At 44.3% G+C, this 12500-nt stretch overlaps 1 pseudogene; it reads left to right on the forward strand.

Moving 5' to 3' along the window:
- Positions 1-12500, forward strand: part of LOC110166209 (DNA-binding protein SATB2-like) — a 37158-nt pseudogene that overhangs the window by 16694 nt on the left and 7964 nt on the right.

The following is a 12500-nucleotide window of genomic DNA, read 5'->3' on the forward strand; positions in this document are numbered from 1 at the left end:
ACCAGACCAGGACGAGATCGGGACTGAGACCAGGACCAAGACTGGGACCGAGACCAGGACCAGGCCAGAACCAGTCCGGGACCAGACCAGGACTGAGACCAGGACCGAGACTGGGACCGAGACCAGGACCAGGCCAGGACTGAGACCAGGATTTAGACCAGGACTGAAACCGAGACCAGACCGTGATTGGGACTGAGTACCAGGACCAGGACTGAAAATGGTTTAGTCCTGGTTTAGTCCTGATTCAGTCAGTTTTTTTTCCATTTTTCATTTAAACACAAAATCAAAAACTGTAAAAACGAATCATTATCTGTTTTTTTTTTTTTCCATTTTGATTTTGGAGACAAATAATGAAGAAAATTGTTGTTTATTTGTTTGTTTTTCGTTTTCTTATTTTTTATTTTATTTAGAAAAACGAACAAACAAACGACACACAGATTAAATCGCACCGGAGCATAAGTCACAGAAAACACCCAAACCACGAAAAAAATCACCACTTATCATCCAAAAAACACGGCACTCACTTCACTTCCTTCTCCAGTTTTATTTTCTTAATCAGTTTTACATTTTGGATTTGCAGCCGCCGTCCACACGAGCGGCTCAAGTCTTTTCACGTCAATATTTTGATTTAAAACGTCTGAATTTCAACGTATCGATCCACGGGAGTCAGAGATTAAGACTCCAGAGCTCAAAACGTGTTCCACAAAACCGTACATTCACAGTTATTGTATTTTTTAACTTTACTTTTTACATATTTCGCATTAAGACGTGTCAAAGTGCCGCTCCTTACACTTTTAAGTTTTAACAATGCACCTGTCCGCGAGACTGTCCGCCCACTTTTCCCTCGACTGTCGCGTTTGTCGTTCTTCATCCGCTCGCCGTGACACGTCTCGGTTGGACCTGTCGAAACCGGAGCCGTCTCAACTCTTAATGGAAATCGCTCCGGGAAAGAGAGAGAGAAAAAAAAAAAAAGTGAGAGGCTTTCAAAACCGCCAGCAATTTTGTTTTTAATTTTGGCTGCGGCGGATAATCAGAAACAGATTTTGTGGTTTTAAAATAAAGACCGAAGAAACGGAGTAAAACGAGCTTTGTTAGTTTGCCGGGACGTTAATAGACACATTCCTCGGTAATTGTTTGGTTTTTGTTTCGCAGACTTAAATAGACGCAGAGTTACTCACGGGGAAGTTGGTGGAGTGTCTTGCTCAATAACACAAACACAACACAAACTGGGGGAGTTCATAAGGAAGTGTGGCTGATCTGTAGTGTCGTCGGACTCGAGACGGTCCTGGTTTCAAAACCGTGTTTTTACAGTCTTGGTCTCGTCGGTCTCGATGGCGCTTGGTCTCGGTCTAGTCTCGGTCTTGGTCTTGGTCTTGTTTCGATCTAGTCTTGGTCTTGGTTTCGGTCTTGAAGACACTTGGTCTCGGTCTTGTCTCGGTCTAGTCTTGGTCTTGATGATGCTTGGTCTCAGCCTTGTCTCGGTCTAGTTTTGGTCTAGTCTTGGTCTTGTCCTGGTCTTGTTTCAGTCTTGACGGTGCTTGGTCTCGGTCTAGTCTTGGTCTCGGTCTTGGTCTTGGTCTTGTTTCGATCTAGTCTATCTAGTCTTGGTCTTGGTTTCGGTCTTGAAGACACTTGGTCTCGGTCTTGTCTCGGTCTTGTCTTGGTTTTGATGATGCTTGGTCTCAGCCTTGTCTCGGTCTAGTTTTGGTCTAGTCTCGGTCTTGTCCTGGTCTTGTTTCAGTCTTGACGGTGCTTGGTCTCGGTCTAGTCTTGGTCTTGTTTCAATCTAGTCTTGGTCTTGGTTTCGGTCTTGAAGACACTTGACCTCGGTCTTGTCTCAGTCTTGTCTCGGTCTAGTCTTGGTCTAGTCTCGGTCTTGTCTCAGACTTGTCTCAGATTTGTCTCGGACTTGATGGCGCTTGGTCTCGGTCTTGTCTCGGTCTTAGTGGTGCTTGGTCTCGGTCTTGTCTCGGACTTGACGATGCTTGGTCTCGGTCTTGTCTCGGTCCTGATGGTACTTGGTCTTGGTCTTGTCTCGGTCTACTCTCGGTCTAGTCTCGGTCTAGTCTTGGTCTAGTCTCGGTCTAGTCTTGGTCTAGTCTCGGTCTGGTCTCTCGGTCTTGTCTCAGTTTTGAAGGCGCTTGGTCTCGGTCTAGTCTCGGTCTTAAAGGAGCTTGGACTCAGTCTAGTCTCGGTCTTGACAGCACTTGGTCTTGATCTTGTTTCAGTCTTGTTTCGGTCTCGATGGCGCTTGGTCTCAGTCTAGTCTTGGTCTAGTCTTGGTCTTGTCTCAGTCTTGTCTCGGTCTTGTCTCGGTCTTGTCTCAGTCTTGGTCTTGGTCTTCTCTCGGTCTTGTCTCAGTCTTGTCTCAGTCTTGGTCTCGGTCTTGGTCTCGGTCTTGTCTCAGTCTTGGTCTTGATCTTGGTCTTGTCTCGGTCTTGTCTCAGTCTTGGTCTTCTCTTCGGTCTCTTGGTCTCGGTCTTGGTCTCAGTCTTGTCTCGGTCTTGGTCTTCATCTTGGTCTTGTCTCGGTCTTGGTCTTGATCTTGGTCTTGTCTCGGTCTTGGTTTCGGTCTCAGTCCTGGTCTCGGTCTCGAGGTCTGACACTCATTCATTTTGTAAATGTGATATTTAGTGATAAAAGTGAAGGATAAATGGATTAGTTTCATGTTTGTTTTGTTCAGGTGATCATGTGGAGAAGTGGACGATCCAGGACAAATCTGATTTTAAAGGTTTGTATATTTCACACATTTGTCACAAAAACACAGTTTTACCTCAGAAAAGTACAACAAATGTACAGAGTAACAGTACATTTACTCGAGTAAAAGCTGTGCTTCCTCTTCCCACTGTGAGTGAGTCTAAAGTGACAAAAGCTTCGTGTGATGATATGAAATGATTTAAACATTTGTGTTTCTTTTTTCTGTCTGAAAATCTCAATTTTATTACATTAACTTCAAATTATAAATCAGATCCTGCGTCCACACTGCGTCTTCTGCAGTAAAAGTTTCACCAAATACTTTTTTACTCTTACTCAGGTCATTTCCTCGACCACTACGTTGTCAAAAAAATAAAAATCAGATCCTAATCGATTTTAATACTAGTATCGAAACAAATGTTTTGCAGATATTGATACTAAAAAAGACGCCTCACTGACAGGACAGAGCAGAACCTTTCCTGAAAAAAACAACAGGACTAAACCAGGACTAAATCAGGTCAGATGACATTAGTTTTGTCAAAAGTATCAAAAATCTAATCCTAATCAATACTACAAAGAGTATCGAATCTAGGTCTTCATTTTCCGCAGGTGTCGATAATAAAAAAACAAAAAGTCCCATTTTCAGGACAGAGCAGAACCTTTCCAGAATGTGTTTAGACTAGTGTGCACCCACGGACCTGGTTTAGACCTGGTTTAGTCCTGGTTTAGCCCTGGTTTAGACCTGGTTTAATTTAGACCTGGTTTAGTCCAAGTTTGGACCTGGTTTAGACCTGGTTCGTGGTTTAGTCCTGGTTTAGTCTTGGACCAGTGAGGGATCACACAGAGATAAAGACACATGGGAACAGAAAAGAAAGTTCTAGTTTAATGTGGAAAAATCACAGGAAAATGTTTAAATAAAAAGTGTTTTTTATCGTCGTCGTTTCAGAATCTGTTTTGAGTTTTTTCCTTTGTGCTGAAATCAAGTTTAAAATGTTTTAGTTTCCAAAAACATGAACTAAAATGATATAACGTTGATATTTTTTTAATGTTTTTGTTTTTTTTTCGACAGTGGAGAGGGATTTGGATTTCCCCGTCCTGCCGCAGCGCCCGCCCTCCTCCCTGCTCCCGTCGCCCACCACCTCGCACCTGTCGCACCTGTCTGCGCCCGCCGCCATCTCCCTCAAAGGCCTGGACGCCCAGACGCCCTCGTACCTGCCGCACCCGTCCGCCCAGCACCACCCCCGGAGCGCGCCGCCTCTCCTGGGTCACTCCCTGCTCTCGCCGCCGCCGCCGCCGCCGCCGCTGCCTCCTCAGATCGTCCGGCAGCAGCTCGCCATGGCCCACCTCCTGAACCAGCAGCTCGCCGTCAGCCGCCTCCTCGCCCACCAGAACCAGCAGACGCACAACCACCAGTTCCTGAACCACCCGCCCATCGCCCGCACGTGTAAGAGCGGCACGGGGACGAGCGCCGACGTCCAGGTCAGGAACCACCACGGCGGCTGGAGCTCGGGGGAAGTGTCCGTGGACATTTACCAACAAGTGAGGAACGAGCTGAAGCGGGCGAGCGTCTCCCAGGCCGTGTTCGCCCGCGTCGCTTTCAACAGGACGCAGGTAAGAAAGGAAAAGGGACAGTGCGCAATTTTGGACTCAGTTTGTCCTGGTTTATTCCTGGTTTAGAACCTGGTTTTAGTCCTGGTTTTAGACCTGGTTTAGTCCTGGTTTTTGGTTTAGTCCTGGTTTAGAGTCCTGGTTTAGTCCTGGTTTAGTCCTGGTTTAGTCCTGGTTTAGTCCTGGTTTAGTCCTGGTTTAGTCCTGGTTTAGACCTGGTTTGGTCCTGGTTTAGACCTGGTTTGGTCCTGGTTTAGACCTGGTTTAGTCCTGGTTTAGTCCTGGTTTAGACCTGGTTTAGTCCTGGTTTAGACCTGGTTTGATCCTGGTTTAGACCTGGTTTGGTCCTGGTTTAGTCCTGGTTTTAGTCCTGGTTTAGTCCTGGTTTTGGTCCTGGTTTAGACCTGGTTTTTGGTCCTGGTTTAGTCCTGGTTTTGGTCCTGGTTTAGTCCTGGTTTAGACCTGGTTTAGACCTGGTTTAGTCCTGGTTTAGTCCTGGTTTAGTCCTGGTTTAGTCCTGGTTTAGACCTGGTTTAGTCCTGGTTTAGACCTGGTTTTAGTCCTGGTTTAGTCCTGGTTTAGACCTGGTTTAGTCCTGGTTTAGTCCTGGTTTTAGTCCTGGTTTAGACCTGGTTTAGTTTAGTCCTGGTTTAGTCCTGGTTTAGTCCTGGTTTAGTCCTGGTTTAGACCTGGTTTAGTCCTGGTTTAGACCTGGTTTTGGTCCTGGTTTAGTCCTGGTTTAGACCTGGTTTAGACCTGGTTTAGTCCTGGTTTAGACCTGGTTTAGTCCTGGTTTAGTCCTGGTTTAGACCTGGTTTAGGTCCTGGTTTAGACCTGGTTTAGTCCTGGTTTAGACCTGGTTTAGTCCTGGTTTAGACCTGTTTTGGTCCTGGTTTAGTCCTGGTTTAGACCTGGTTTAGTCCTGGTTTACCTGGTTTAACCTGGTTTAGACCTGGTTTTGGTTTAGACCTGGTTTACTGGTTTAGACCTGGTTTACCTGGTTTTCCTGTTTAGACCTGGTTTAGACCTGGTTTAGACCTGGTTTAGTCCTGGTTTAGACCTGGTTTAGACCTGGTTTAGTCCTGGACCTGGTTTAGACCTGGTTTAGACCTGGTTTAGACCTGGACCACTGATTCTCAGTTCTGCCATTTAAAGTGGAAAATCACAGGAGATTGTCTAAAGAAAAGTTTTGTTTTTTTTAATTATCATTGTTGTGTTGCTTTAAGAACAATATTTTAAAAAGTTGATTTAATCGACTTTAAATCCCAGTTGTTTGTTAAAAAAGTCTTTCTCTCTTCAGTCCTTCGGGCGCTGCTCATTTTGCTGAAGTTCTGTTTTGTTTCATTCACACAAAACAAACAAATCGTGGATATTTAGACTAAAGTTTTTCTCTTAAACAGAAAACACCCTGTGATGTCATCATGTGGTGAAGGAAGGAAATGCTTCATTATGTTTTTAAACTCCACACGCCTTCGCTACAATCATCCGGATGATTTGTCAATCTCTACTGAACTAAAAATAAAAGGAGCTGTTGAAAACTACAATTACATGACATCACGAGGTGGAACAGAGCGTTTTGAGTCTGGAGATGGAAACAGATGAATAATAGAGTTACTCAAACATGTGAATGAAAAAAAACACTGGTTTAGTCATGGTTTAGTACTGGTTTAGTCCTAGTTTAGTCCTGGTTTAGTCCTGGTTTAGTCCTGGTTTAGTTTGAATGAAATTTGACACTGTATTTGTCAGAATGGTCAGTTTTTTCAGCGCCGCCTCTTGTCGTCTTAAGTCGACGTTGGCGCTGAGAGGGTTAAAGGTTCTAGTGAAGGACGACTGTTTACAGACTGTTGTAAAACTCACCCAGACTCGTCTCTGATTGTGTTTTTTTTCTCTTTTTCTCTGCAGGGGCTCCTGTCTGAGATCCTGCGTAAAGAGGAGGACCCTCGCTCGGCGTCTCAGTCTCTGCTCGTCAACCTCAGGGCCATGCACAACTTCCTGAACCTCCCCGAGGCCAAACGAGACCGGATCTACCAGGAAGAGAAAGAGAGAACCTCCAACCCCGCCCACCACAACCACAACACCGCCAACCACATCGCAGCGTCCAACGCCGTCAGACACGCACAGGTACCACAAAAACACCAAACACAACACCAACACCGTCAGACAACACAGTACAACAAAACACACACAACACCCGTCAGACACAACAGGACACAAAACACAACAACACAACACAAACACACACACACCACAACAACACCAACGACCGTCAGACACACACAGTACAACAAAAACACAACATCCAACGACCGTCAGACACACACAGGTACAACAAAAACACACAACATCCAACGACCGTCAGACACACACAGGTACACAAAAAACAACACCCAACGACCGTCAGACACACACAGGTACACAAACAACAAACACAACACCCAACGACCGTCAGACACACACAGGTACAACAAAAACACAACACCCAACGACCGTCAGACACACACAGGTACACAAAAACACAAACACAAACATCAACGACCGTCAGACACACACAGGTACAACAACCAAACACAACATCCAACGACCGTCAGACACACACAGGTACAACAAAAACACAACACCCAACGACCGTCAGACACACACAGGTACAACAAAAACACAACACCAACGACCGTCAGACACACACAGGTACAACAAAAACACAACACCAACGACCGTCAGACACACACAGGTACAACAAAAACACAACACCAACGACCGTCAGACACACACACGTACAACAAAAACACCAAACACAACACCAACGACCGTCAGACACACACAGGTACAACAAAAACACAACACCAACGACCGTCAGACACACACAGGTACAACAAAAACACACACACCAACGACCGTCAGACACACACAGTACAGACAAAAAACACAAACACAACACCAACACCACAGACACACACACGTACAACAAAAACACAACACCAACGACCGTCAGACACACACAGGTACAACAAAACACAACACAACGACCGTTCAGACACAACACAGGTACAACAAAACACAAACACACATCCAACGACCGTCAGACACACACAGGTACAACAAAAACACAACACCAACGACCGTCAGACACACACAGGTACAACAAAAACACAAAACACAACAAACGACCGTCAGACACACACAGGTACAACAAAAACACAACATCCAACGACCGTCAGACACACACACGTACCACAAAAACACACAACACCAACGCCGTCAGACACACACAGGTACAACAAAAACACAACACCAACGACCGTCAGACACACACAGTACAACAAAAACAACCAAACACAACATCCAACGACCGTCAGACACACACAGGTACAACAAAACACCAAACACAACACACCAACGACCGTCAGACACACACAGGTACAACAAAACAAACAACATCCAACGACCGTCAGACACACACAGGTACAACAAAAACACCAACCAACGACCGTCAGACACAACACGTACAACAAAAACACCAACCAACGACCGTCAGACACACACACGTACGACAAAAACACAACACCAACGCCGTCAGACACACACACGTATGACAAAAACACCAAACAACGACCGTCAGACACACACAGGTACAACAAAAACACCAACCAACGACCGTCAGACACACACACGTACAACAAAAACACCAACCAACGACCGTCAGACACACACAGGTACAACAAAAACACAACACCAACGCCGTCAGACACACACACACAACAAAACACCAACACACAACGACCGTCAGACACACACCAGGTACAACAAAAAACACAACACACACATCCAACGACCGTCAGACACACACAGGTACAACAAAAACACAACACCAACGCCGTCAGACACACACAGGTACAAACAAAACACCAACACACACCAACGACCGTCAGACACACACAGGTACAACAAAAACACAACATCCAACGACCGTCAGACACACACAGGTACAACAAAAACACCAAACACAACATCCAACGACCGTCAGACACACACAGGTACAACAAAAACACCACACCAACGACCGTCAGACACACACAGGTACAACAAAAACACCAAACACAACACCAACGACCGTCAGACACACACAGGTACAACAAAAACACAACACCAACGCCGTCAGACACACACAGGTACAACAAAAACACAACACCAACGCCGTCAGACACACACAGGTACAACAAAAACAACATCCAACGACGGTGACGGCGTTTTTGGGGCTTAAAAATGCAAAAATCTGAAACCAGCCTCCAGAGTGGAAAAACTGAATACATGTATACCACCGTAGTGTTTCCGTCTACACTGCCCAAGACGCAAAACTCTAGTCAGATCTTCTCAGGTCACGTACACGTTTACGTCACACATCACACACAATCCAATTCCACACACTTTTAGGCTGACAGAATCCATGTGTCATTCATTCATTTTCAATATAAAACCAAAAATCAGAAAACGAAAAAACATCAGTTTTCTTCATTATTTGTCTCCAAAACCAAAATTAAAAAACAGACAACGATTCCTTTTTTCAGTTTTCGATTTTGTGTTTAAATGAAAAATGGAAAAAACCAGATAACGGACGTTTCCCGTTTACGTGACTTCAGTGACTGTGATGCTGGACTTTTGCACCGCGTACGACTGAACCAGGACTGATCCAGGACTGATCCAGGTCTGGGACCAGACCAGAGCGGGTCTGAGACCGGGATCAGACCGGGACCAGATTGAGACTGAGACCGAGACCAGACCCAGACCAGACCCAGACCAGACCCAGACCAGACCGAGACTGAGACCAGGATCAGACCGGGACCAGATCGGGACTGAACCCGAGACCAGACCCAGACCAGACCCAGACCAGACCGAGACTGAGACCAGGATCAGACCGGGACCAGATCGGGACTGAAACCGAGACCAGACCCAGACCAGACTGAGACTGAGACCAGACCAGGACCAGAGCGGGACTGAGACCGGGACCAGACCGGGACCAGATTGGGACTGAGACCGAAACCAGACCGAGACCAGACCCAGACCGAGACTGAGACCAGACCAGGACCAGAGCAGGACTGAGACTGGGACCAGACCGGGACCAGATCGAGACTGAGACTGGGACTGAAACCAAGACCAGGCCAGGACCAGAGTGGGACCAGACCGGAGGCTCAGAGCCCACAGCAGGGCCAGAGCTCAAAGTTGAGGCTCGGACCCTGCGGAGGCTCGGAGTCAAAGCTCGGAGTCAAAGCTCGGAGTCAAAGCTCGGAGTCAAAGCTCGGAGTCAAAGCTCGGAGTCAAAGCTGGGAGTCCACTCTGGTCCCAGTCTGATCTCGCTCTAGTCCCGGCCTGGTCCCGGACCTGGATCAGTCCTGGTTCAGTCCGTATGACATCACAGTCACGGACGTCACATAAACGGAAAACGGCCGTTCTCCGTTTTTTCCATTTTTCATTTAAACACAAAATCGAAAACTGAAAAAAACGAATCATTATCTGTTTTTTTTTTTTCATTTTGGTTTTGGAGACAAATAATTTGTAAGTTGTTTTTTCGTTTTCTTATTTTTGGTTTTATATTGAAAAACGAGTTACAGAGAGTGAAACAGTGAAACAGAGTCGATGGAGCCAGAAGTGCCCCTGTGCTCACTTCCTGTTTGGAACACTAATGATATGAAACTCTGAGTAACACCGAGCACAGGTACAATCCACCAAACCAAGTCATGATTAAAAACACTTGAAAACCTGTTGTACACATTTTATTTTACATGTTATTGTTATTGTGGTGGTAATATTTTGTCTGATCTTTGCATGTGTTTGTGTTTTGTCCAGAGTAAGTGGAGCGCTCCCGCCTCAGACCTGCTCAAGTCCGACTCTCAAATGAACATTTCCAAAATCATTTACGACGAGATTCAAGCGGAGATGAAACGCGCCAAAGTGTCCCAGGCTCTGTTCGCCAAAGTCGCTGCCAAACAAAGCCAGGTTGGTGTAAAGTTAAATTTTGCTTTTTTAAAATAACTTTATAATCTACTCCATTTGCTTTTGTTTGTGTTTTTAAGACTTTTTTTTTTAACAGCACAAATCAGATCATCTGTTTTAGCTCCAGGAAAGTTAGTTTTTTATGGTCAAATGTGTGAAAATAAAACACAGATTAAAGTCTAATAAAGCCTCAGACAGTTTATGATAAAGCACTTGGACATGAAATAACCAAAAAATAAATAACGCACAAATTCTAGTGAAGGTGTTTTTACAGTTTGAGAGAAGAGCTCAGTGTAAATGTGCAGTTTGTGTGTTAAACGTGTGTGAATGAAAACAAAACACAACTCCAGGTGTGTTTGTGACGAAGAAACGACATCAGAACAAAGATCAGAAGCTCATGTGAAAAGTGGACGTGTCTCCATCAGAGGAGTTCATCTGTGGAACTGTCTGGATGAAACATTAAAAGGCTCTAAAAAACTATTTACACATAAAAAAAATACTAATTAAGACCAGAATTATAGAGAAATACAGTAAATCATGCAGCTCACCTTATGGCACAGGTGTCAAACATAAGGCCCGGGGGCCAGATCCGGCCCTCCAAGACTTTTAATGTGGCCCTTGGGTGATTTTCTACTAAAATATTTTAATTATATTTTCTATTAAAATATTGGTAATTTTCTGCGGGGTTGAGCATAGCAGCGTCTCTGTACGTGGCCCCTCCCACCAGAGCAGCACAAATGAAGACTTGTCTCTTTCCAAACGCTCTTAAAGGACGATCGTTTTGACTGTTGACCGTGACACCCTCATCAGAAAAAAATGTCCAACATGAGAAAAGTGGAGCCGAGTGCAGGATTTTTACAAAAAATGGACTTATTCCTGTTTACAGACAAGTTCATGTTAAAACATTGTGTTGAAATTGTATTTTTCTTAAAGTTTCAGGTTGTTCATAATTAGGGGTGTGCAAAAATATCGGAATATCGATATATCGTATCGTTTAACGTAATGATACAGTATGGATATCGTGGGCTACTGTATCGATATATCACCAAAGAGTATTTTTAGGTGTGTTTTACTAAATTATTTTGTTACAGTGATACAGTTTTGTAGCTTGTGGAGTGAAAGGAAACTCATTTATGCGACACATTTGATATTTTTAGTGTTTTGATGATTAAAATGTTTGTGTTTCATATGAATTTTGCACAAGAAGTGGTTTAACAAAGACTTTTAGTATCACAGACATGATTTAGACTTTATTTTTTATTGAACCGTATCGAATCGATATGAAATATATCATATTGAATGGAAAGTGCTCTGTATCGAGATATGTATCGTATCGTGGCCTGTGTATCGAGGTGTGTATCGTATCGGCAACTTCTTAATGATACCAGCCCTATTCATAATATTATAATATTTTGTAAAAGAAAGAGTTTCATCAGTTAAAAAAGATTTCTGTAATAGATTTGTGTTTCTCTGCACAAATATTTGAACTTATTGTTATTTTTGGGGTTTATATGACATGAGTTTTCTGATCCGGACACTTTGGGATCAAAGTCGGTTGGACACGACCCCCGGAACAAAATGAGTTTGACTCTCCTGATCTATGGGATTTATAGATTAACTATAACTCTGTGTTATACGACGCATCTGTGTATTTATTAGGTGATGATGATGATTCGATTCGTATCTCGATACACGGGTCACGATATCGATTTGATTTTGATCTGTTTTAAGACTCAAAATAAAAAAATCTCATGCAATTTTTTCTGCCAATGAGTAAAATATAATAACACTATGATGTTAATGACACACACTCCACACACACACTCCACACACACACACACACTCCACACACACACTCCACACACACACACACACTCCACACACACACTCCTGTACAGCTCCAGTTTATTTGTGGTTCGACGATTCACAGAATTTTGATTCAATAAAAATTAGACCAGAGTTTCTCAGGCTGTTTTATATTTTATCATAAACCAATCGACTCTTCATATATATATTTTTTCCTCTGAGTTCTCTCGTTGTGTCTCGTCTGTGTCCGCAGCTCCGCCCCCTCCAGCAGAGACAGTACGAGGCTCCTCCCACCCTGCCCCCTACAGTCTGCGCTCTTACACACACACTGCGTCTCTTATCCTCTTTCTGGACTCAAACTCTGTTCTATTCCACACTAATGTCTCAGACCTTTTTCTGACTCAAAC

Source organism: Boleophthalmus pectinirostris, unplaced genomic scaffold, assembly GCF_026225935.1.
Source record: "Boleophthalmus pectinirostris isolate CB_2022bp ecotype Guang Dong unplaced genomic scaffold, ASM2622593v1 HiC_scaffold_11, whole genome shotgun sequence".
Lineage (NCBI taxonomy): Eukaryota > Metazoa > Chordata > Actinopteri > Gobiiformes > Gobiidae > Boleophthalmus > Boleophthalmus pectinirostris.